Consider the following 10,268-nt stretch of genomic DNA (forward strand, 5'->3'; position numbering starts at 1 on the left):
AATCGTCATCCCAGACCAAGAAACCATAGTATCTGTCCAGTTGATGTGGTACTCTACCAGATCGCCTTAAGGGTGCTTGAACAAAGGGCTCCGGATCTGATCTAATTAAATCCGGTTCAGGTTCAGCAACTTGCGTCGGATTTTCCACCTGCCGAATTTCATCAAGTTCGACCTTAGAGGCAACAGTCCCTTCACCAAGGAACTCCCTTTCCAAAAAGATTGCCTTAAGACTGACAAACACTTTTTGCTCATCAGCTAGGTAGAAGTAATACCTTTTGGTCTCTTTTGGGTACCCTATAAAATTACACTTGTTAGACCTAGGTCCAAGCTTGTCCGTAATTAAACGTTTAACATAAGCTGGACACCTCCAAATCCTAAGGTGCAAGAGTACTGGCTTACGTCCTATCCATATCTCATATGGTATTTTGGTTACAGACTTACTCAGAACCCTATTTTGAAGGTAACAAGCTGATTCGAGTGCATATCCCCAAAGGGAGATCGGCAGACCAGCAAACCCCATCATGGATCGAATCATGTCCAACAAGGTCCGATTCCTCCTTTCAGACACACCATTATGCTATGGTGTTCCAGGAGGTATCCACTGAGAGAGAATCCCATTCTCCTCAAGATATGTCAGAAAATCATTTGAAAGGTATTCACCTCCTCGATCAGATCAAAGAGTTTTAATATACTTTCCAGTTTATTTTTCTACCTCATTGTGGAATAGTTTGGACATTTCAAACGACTCTTGACTTATGCTTCATTAAATAGACATACCCATACCTCGATAGGTCGCTTGTGAAGGTTATGAAGTAGAAATATCTACCTCTTGCACTTGAGCTCATGGATCCACATACATCAGAATGTACTAGAGCCAAGTGTTCACTGGCTCGCTCACCTTTTTTAGTAAAAGGTGACTTGGTCATTTTACCAAGAAGACAGGACTCACAGGTTGGAAGTGATTCACAATCATCTACTTCAAGAATTCCTTCTTGAGCCAACCTGTTTATCCTGTTCTTATTGATATGACCTAGCTTACAGTGCCAAAGATAGACTTCTGACACATTATCTATTCTAGGACGTTTACCAAAGGTTTGAACCACATTAACAGGTTGTGATAGAAAGTAAATTCCATTATTAAGTTGTCCAACAAACATTGTAACACCATTCAAAATGATATTGCAAACATTTTCTTTTATTAAAAATTGATAACAGTTCATGGCCAAAAGGCCTACAAAAATAATATTTAATAAAAAGCTTGGACAATAGTGACATTTACTCAAAATTATATTTCGAGAATTGATTACAAAGTTCATGATTCCTAATGCTAGAATTGGAACTTTGCTTTCATCTCCAACATTCAGGAATCTCTCGCCTTCATCAAATCTCCTACTGACCTGCAGACCCTGCATCGAATTGCAAATATGATAAGGGCTTCCGGTATCCAATATCCAGGCAGTAGTATCACAAATGAAAAAGTTGCAAGGTGTTATCATATGAGTACCTTGCTTCTCTTCGACCTGTTTGGGTCCAGTGAGGCAATGTATAGAGGACAGTTTCTCTTCCAGTGCCCCTGCTTCTTGCAAAAGAAGCACTCCGCCTGGCTCTGGTCGGGCTTGCGCTTCTTGGTCTGACCCTGTGCAGACTGTTGGGAAATGTGTCCCAAAAAGTCAATTGTCAAGCTGTTGACGGTTGAGCAACCAAGTATTGTAATTGATTTATTAATAAATAAAATATATTTGGCATTTTCATCATAAGCTTTCATCTTCTAATGAACTCCGTTGTTATGATGAAGTCCGTAGGACTATTTAGATTCGATAAAGAGATGATTTATCGATTAGTCCTTAAAACTGTTCATGACCAAATGATAGGCTGTTAATAAGGACAACAGCTTCTATCGAGCATAGGTCGCTGTAGGCCATATGGGTTGGTTATCCTCTTAACCAAAGAGTGTGGAGACACTAGTATGGCATACAGGTGAGATATAAGGGTACATCATCATTGAACATGACCAACTCCAGAGTATTCTATTGTCGAGAATGTCTCTGATGGGATATAGGTATAAGTGTCCCTTAGACCTGAGATCGCCTCAGTGACTTGCAAGCAACTCACTGTGCTTTGGTACTGGACTAACTGAATTTCTAATTCAGAGACGGAAGGCTTCTGGGCACAGTCAAGTACTTGCGAAGTCAGAGTGTGATCGAGATGGGCTTGACCACTCCAAGAGTTGGAGAAGAATGAGTCGCTGTATTTCAATTTAGCAAAACCTTGGCCAGGGTAATCCATCAGATGGATTTGATATTTTGAAATACAATGTGGACAACCTGATCAGAGTTGACAGTTAAACTCTGGGGTGTCCTATGATCATTTTGGTCAAGAGGATGAATTATATGAAAACTATATCCACATGGGTTCTAAGGATGTTGTTCTACACATTCGACCTATCCGGTCGTCGGGTACCATTGCTAGATGGTCACTTCGATTGGTATAAGAATTTGTTCCTATGCTACCGGCTTAAGTTCGGACCTATGAGGTCACACACATTAGAGTTCATGATCCGATCGGATGGTTGATCAATGATTAAGAATCATTCTAGGGTTAAATAATCAATACGATTGACATTTAACCCAGTGCAAGTATTGCAGGAGGATCGATTAGCAATTCAATTGCTAATTGGCTTAATTTGATTAAGCCAATGGGCTGAGATTAAGTCTAATAAAATATGATTTAATTAGATTTGGTTTGGGCTTGATTGGATCAAGTCCAATTGGTTTATTGGATAAGCCAAGTGCAAGAAAAAACTAGTCCTAGTTCAACTAGGACTTGGGTCAATCTAATTTCTAATTTGATTAGAAAATTAAATCAGATTTAAATCTAATTTAATCTGATTAAATTAGATTCTTAATTGGGTTAAGACCTATTTTAATTGGGTTGATCTAATTTTGATTTGATTTGGTTTGGAAAACCAAATTAAAACAAGTCATAAGACAGAATCCTAGTAAGACTAGGATTCCACCTTGCGCCACATAATCCTTCTCCATGCCCTCTCTCTTATTCAACGCCAATCTCCACTTATTTTGTGCGACAAAAGCCCTCTCCCAGATCTCTCCCACGTTCACAAAAGGTCTCCTCTCTTCTTTCTTACATGGAAGGTGGTTTGGATCAAATCTAAAAGGAATAAGTTTGGATTTCGAATTCTATGAGATAGAGTTTTAGAAATCCAAAACTCTTTCAATTTTGCACCGAATTTATCCAAATTTTTTTTGGAATTTTTGTGGCTTTTAGGGTATACATTGTGCACCCTTTTCTGGTGATCTATATACAAAAATATGAAGGAGGTGCTCAAGAGTTGGGCGTCCCTTAACTTGCCATGTTTGGATAAGCCTTGACTAGGTGTTTGACCTAGACAAGGACTCTATCATATCTCTCTATATAAGATGAGTTTCTTTATGAAATTTTAGGAGAAGTCAGATAGTTGAGAGAAATTTGTGCCATAAAAAAATTAGAGATAAATACCTTTGGGTCATGGAGATATAAAAGATGCAAGTTTGGGTGTCTAGAGAGAAAAACGTGAAGAAGAAGAGGGTCTTCTTCTAGGGTTTTTGTTTTCATATCTTTCCTCCCTCCATCTTGAGTTTTCTGAGAGCGTCTCAGATCTGAAACTCCTCCTTATACTTTTCATCTTTGGAAGAGTCCAAATCAAGAAGAAGGAGGCACCTGATCAACCATCAAAGAAGGATCAGCGCAGTACTAGCATACTGTGCTGATTTCCTGAAGCAGGACTTCTGATCGAGATTCGTGGGCTTGTGTGGATGACTCCTAGAGGCCGAATATGTGTGCAGCTTGCAACATCATCCTTAAGCCCAGATCAACAAGGTTAGAACGTCTAACTTGCAAGGTAATAGATCTAATCTATTGTTTAATACATACATTAGATGTAGTATAGAAACATGTTGATATGATCAACATGTAGTTCATGCTATATTTATATATTTTAATTTTTGATTTAATGCTATGTAATAATTATATAATAGGATCTTAGATCTAAGATTTTTTTGATTTTAGAAAATAAATTTTGATTTATTTTAGTCTTCCGCTGTATGATCTTGAAAAAGTTTCAAGATCTAACCCTGAAACCCTAGATAAGGTTCCTACAATTGGTATCAGAGCCTAGGTTCTTTATTACATGATTATTTATACATGATTAGATTATTTCTTAGGTTAGATTTAATTTATAATCTGATTATTAAATCTAAAATTAAAATTTTAGATCAATCACAAACTGCAAGGTTGTCCGGCTGTAAGGTTTACCCCTTACAGTGCAAAGGTTGTCCTAGTTTGTGTAGATCTATCTTTAATCATAAATTTGTTAGATATGATCTAGATTAAATTTATGATTTATTAGATTTAAAATATATTTAAATCTAAAATAAAATCTCTTTGTTAATAATTTTTGTGCAAAGAAATTATTTAAAGTTAAAATTATTTCAATTACATGAACCTGTTTAGATTAGATCTAAAGTAGTTTCATGTTTATTTCACATGTATCTTGATTATGAATCAAACATGCAATATGTGGTAGAATCATATTGTAAAATTATTTTACAAATATGAAAATTATTTTTTGAAAAGTCAAACCCAACCCTCAGCCCAAAACTTAATTAAGAATTAAGAAGTTGTTTGATTAGGTTCTAGAATTGTGAATTGAAGAACCTAAGACACAAATCATAACACATTGGGTTAATGGGTTAGTGGAAATTAGGTCCATTAATTGGGTTAGACCTATGGTTAGATTAAAGATGGACTTAATTAGAGAATTGACTAAATCTAATCAATTGTTGTCTTAGATTAGGTCAAGGATTCTCTAGATCAATTACAATAGTTGTAGTTGGTCAAGTCCATGTCTTTAACGAGAACTAAATGGACTTGATTCTTGGCTAAGCGGTCTAGTATGAACTGTTAGGTTGATCTAATCGAAACTAATTAAACCAGTTGGTGTCTAAGGTAAACCAGACCGATGGTTTTTAATTGGGAGCCCGCTTACCTGGCCATTTCTGATGGTGTCTAAGGCAAGCTTTGGCAGACCCTCCCACTGATCGAACTTACCTGGTCTCTTGGTGAAATTATGTTTTAATCGGATCACTTGACTATTCGAGCTGACCCATGTCAGCTAGGTAAATCAGTGTGACTGATTTAGGTGCTCCTAGACCAGCCCTTTTAATGGTCTCCCTTAAGCTGACTTGGTGAAGCCAGTGGGAGGATCATGATAAGCTGGTTCATCTGACCTCATCCTCTATATTATTTAAATCTTCTAAAATTATTAGATCCTTAAAATGATAAAGTTATGGAGATAACTGAGTCATAGCCTCCCATTAAGGTGTTTGATAATGAGTCCATTAACTCAATAATCATTGCAGACCCAAAGGCCTGGTGCTTGTTGACTAATGGAATTATCACTCATCATATGATGACTTGGAAGTGTCTCTCTAATGGTGGTTAGGTGAGCCAACCAAAGTTGGGCTTAATCATTCGTTGGTTAGATACACCAAGTATGATCATGTTAATGGTTGGACCTAACCGGATCCTTACAGTGGAGGCCAAAGCCTACTGATTAGATTTCTTGGGCAAAATTAAAATTACTAGAAATTGTTTAGAGAAACAATTGGTTATGAACCTACCCTTAGATGTACATGGGTTGACCAACCAAAGTTGAGCTTGTGTGCAGTCTAAGTGGATTCTAGTACCCACTAAGGAATTAGGGTAATTCCTCGAGTTGGAGGTAGAGGCTACCAATTTGAATAAAATAGTGGGAGAAACCTTTTGATTAAAGTCCAAATCTTTAGGTTTAATGAATCAATTACTAATTAGGTTATGGTTCTCCTTTGTGCAAATATGGCCACTTCCCTATCGCTCCGATCATTGTTGGACAATGATAAGTTGGTGGGACCCAACTTCAGTAGCTGGTACCGAAAGTTGAAGATAGTCTTGGAGCATGAACGGATCCTATATGTGATAATGGATCCTGCACCTGTGGAGCCAGCTGTCAATGCATGTGGAACAGTCAGAGATACTTACTAGAAGTGGCTCAGTGACCGGACCACAGTGCGCTGTATCATGCTGGCTGTCATGAGCGATGAGTTCAATCGCAAATTCGAGATGGCTCAGCCAAAGGACATGCTTCAAGTGTTGGAGGATGCCTTTGGCACACCCGATGACATGGAGAGGCACAAGACTAGTTGGGCCATCTTCAACACCAAAATATGGGATGGTGCCTCTGTCACTGATCATGTATTGTACATGATCGAGCTGATGGAAAGATTGAGCAAGCTCGGCTTTTCCTTGCATGAGCAGCTTGGGAAAGATGCAATACTGAACTCGCTGCCCAAGTCTTATCTCCCATTCCTCACTCATTATAGAATGACAAAGCCTAAAGAGAACTACCACAGGTTACTGGGGTTGCTTCAGAACTTTGAGAAGGATCACAAACTTTACAAGGAGTCGGTGAACTTAGTTGGAGGTTCATCTTCTGGTTCTCGACCTTTTAAGAAAGGGAAGAAGAACAAGAAGAAGAAAGTGAAGAAGGGGCAAGTTCAGGCTGGGATATCAGTGCAGAGCCAGACCAAAAAGAACAAACTCGATAAGAGTCTATTCAACTGGCAAGCACCCTAGATTAGATAGTGTGTCAGATATCTACTTATGGCACTGTAGGCTAGGTCATATAAACAAGAACAGAATAAATAGGTTGACTCAAGAGGAAATCTTCGAAGTCAGTGATTGTGAATCACTTCTAACCTGTGAGTCCTGTCTTCTTAGTAAAATGACCAAGTCATCTTTTACTGAAAAAGGTGAGAGAGCTACTGAGCTCTTGGGCCTAGTACATACTGATGTTTGCAGGCCCATAAGCACCAGTGCTAGAGGTGGATATTTCTACTTCATAACTTTCACGGATGACCTATCCCGATATGGATATGTCTATCTGATGAAACATAAGTCGGATTCATTTAAAATGTTCAAACGATTCTGAAGTGAAGTAGAAAAATAAACTGGGAAGAGTATTAAAACTCTTCGATCTGATCAAGGAGGAGAATACCTTTCTAGTGAGTTTCTCACATATCTAGGAGAGAATAGGATTCTCTCCCAATGGACTCCTCCAGAAACACCACAGCATAATGGTGTATTTGAAAGGAGGAATCGGACTCTGTTAGACATGGTCCGATCCATGATGGGTTTTGCTAGCTTGCCGATATCCTTCTGGGGATATGCACTCGAATCGGCCTGTTATCTGTTAAATAGGGTTCCAAGTAAGTCTGTAATTAAGACTCCATATGAGATATGGATGGGACGTAAGCCAGCACTTTCACACCTTAGGGTCTGGGGGTGCCCGACCTATGTCAAACGATTAGTCACAGACAAATTTGGACCTAGGTCTGACAAATGCTCATTCATAGGGTACCCCAAAGAGACAAAATGGTATTTTTTCTACCATGCTGATGGACAAAAGGTGTTCGTCAGCCTTAAGGCAATCTTTTTAGAAAAGGAGTTCTTTAATGAAGGAACCGTTGCCTCTAAGATTAAACTTGATAAAGTTCAACAGGTAGAAGGACCGACACCAATAGCTGAACCTGAGTCTGATATGATTAGATCATATTCGGAGCCCAATGTACCTGCACTATTAAGGCGATCTGATAGAGTACCGCATCAATCGGATAGATACTATGATTTCTTGATCTGGGACGGTGATCCCATTGAACTTGATGAGAATAATGAGGACCCGATCACCTATATGGATGCAATGCAAAGATCTGATTCTGAGAAATGGCTTGAAGCCATGAAATCCGAAATGGAGTCCATGAAGGTCAACGATGTATGGACATTGGTTGACCCACCTGAAGGGGTTAAACCCATTGGGTGTAAATAGGTCTTCAAAAGGAAGAGGGGTGCAGACGGAAAGGTGGAGATCTATAAAGCCCATCTGGTAGCCAAGGGGTATCATCAACGTTACGGTATTGACTATGACGAGACGTTTTCCCCTGTGGCAATGCTCAAATCTATTCGGATAATGCTTGCAATAGCTGCCCATCTAGATTATTAGATCTGGCAGATGGATGTAAAGACAGCTTTCCTGAATGGAGAGCTGATCGAAGAGGTGTATATGATATAACCTGAGAGGTTTACATCCACAGATGAGTCCAAGGTGTGCAAGCTTCAGAGATCCATTTATGGATTGAAGCAAGCTTCTCGGAGTTTAAACATGCGTTTTGATAAGGTGATCAAAACGTATGGCTTCATTAAGAATGGAGAAGAGCCCTGCATCTATAAATGGGCAAATGGTCCAGTTGTGGTATTCCTTATCTTGTACGTGGATGACATTCTCTTAATCGAGAATGACATCCCCGCACTACAGGGAATAAAAGTTTGGTTGTCATCACAGTTTTCCATGAAGGACTTGGGTGAAACATCCTACATCCTAGGGATAAAGATCTATAGGGATAGATCTAAAAGGATGCTTGGTTTATCCCAGTCCATGTACATAGACACTGTGCTGAAGAGGTTCAACATGGAGAATTCCAAGAAGGGCTATCTACCGATAGGCCAAGGAATTTCTCTCTCTAAGAAGGATTATCCGACAACTCCTGAAGAGAGAGAGCATATGAGTAGAGTCCCATATGCTTTAGCCGTGGGATCTATCATGTACGCCATGACATGTACAAGACCAGATGTGGCATACTCACTAGGAGTAGTGAGTAGATATCAATCTGATCCTGGAGAAAACCACTGGAAAGTGGTTAAAGCCATCCTTAAGTATTTGAGAAATACTAAGGACCAATGGTTGGTTTATGGCGAGTCAAATCTGAAACTTGTGGGGTTCACAGACTCCAGCTTCCAATCTGACCATGATGACAGCAGGAGTGTGTCGGGTTATATCTTTACTCTGAATGGTGGAGCCATCTGCTGGAAGAATTCCAAGCAGCATACTGTGGCAGACTCTGTTTGTGAAGCGGAGTACATCGCAGCATCAGATGCCGCGAAAGAAGCTGTGTGGCTGAGGAAATTCATCAACGAGCTCGGAGTAGCACCCTCACTCGATGGTCCAGTCCTGCTCTACTGCGACAGCACTGGTGCCATAGCTCAGGCGAAGGAACCTAAAGCACATCAGTGGATGAAGCACATCTTGCACCGCTTCCACCTGATCCGAGAGATCGTGGATCGAGGTGACGTCGACCTTCAGAAGATCGATGGAAAGGAGAACCTAGCTGACTCCTTCACTAAAGCCCTGACGATAAAGGAGTTCGACAACCACAAGTCGAAGATGGGTATTAGATACTGTGCCAAGTGGCTTTAGGACAAATGAAAGTTGTTGGAAAATGTGTCCCAAAAAGCCAATCGTCAAGCTGTTGATGGTTGAGCAACCAAGTATTGTAATTGATTTATTAATAAATAAAATATATTTGGCATTTTCATCATAAGCTTTCATCTTCTAATGAACTCCGTTGTTATGATGAAGTCCTTAGGACTATTTAGATTCGATAAAGAGAGGATTTATCGATTAGTCTTTAAAACTGTTCACGACCAAATGATAGGCTGTTAATAAGGATAACAGCTTCTATCGAGCATAGGTCGCTGTAGGCCATATGGGTTGGTTGTCCTCTTAACCAAAGAGTGTGGAGACACTGGTATGGCATACAGGTGAGATGTAAGGGTACATCATCATTGAACGTGACCAACTCCAGAGTATTCTGCTGTCGAGAATGTCTCTGATGGGATATAGGTATAAGTGTCCCTTAGACCTGAGATCGCCTCAGTGACTTGCAAGCAACTCACTGTGCTTTGGTATTGGACTAACTGAATTTTTAATTCAGAGACGGAAGGCTTTTGGGCACAGTCAAGTACTTGCGAAGTCAGAGTGTGATCGAGATGGGATTGACCACTCCAAGAGTTGGACAAGAATGAGTCGCTGTATTTCAATTTAGCAAAACCTTGGCCAGGGTAATCCATCAGATGGATTTGATATTTTGAAATACAATGTGGACAACCTGATCAAAGTTGACAGTTAAACTCTGGGGTATCCTATGATCATTTTGGTCAAGGGGATGAATTATATGAAAACTATATCCGCATGGGTTCTAAGGATGTTGTTCTACACATTCGACCTATCCGGTCGTCGGGTACCATTGCTAGATGGTCACTTTGATTGGTATAAGAATTTATTCCTAGGCTACCGGCTTAGGTTTGAACCTATGAGGTCACACACATTAGAGTTCATGATC

Source organism: Elaeis guineensis, chromosome 6 (assembly GCF_000442705.2).
Source record: "Elaeis guineensis isolate ETL-2024a chromosome 6, EG11, whole genome shotgun sequence".
NCBI classification, from domain to species: domain Eukaryota; kingdom Viridiplantae; phylum Streptophyta; class Magnoliopsida; order Arecales; family Arecaceae; genus Elaeis; species Elaeis guineensis.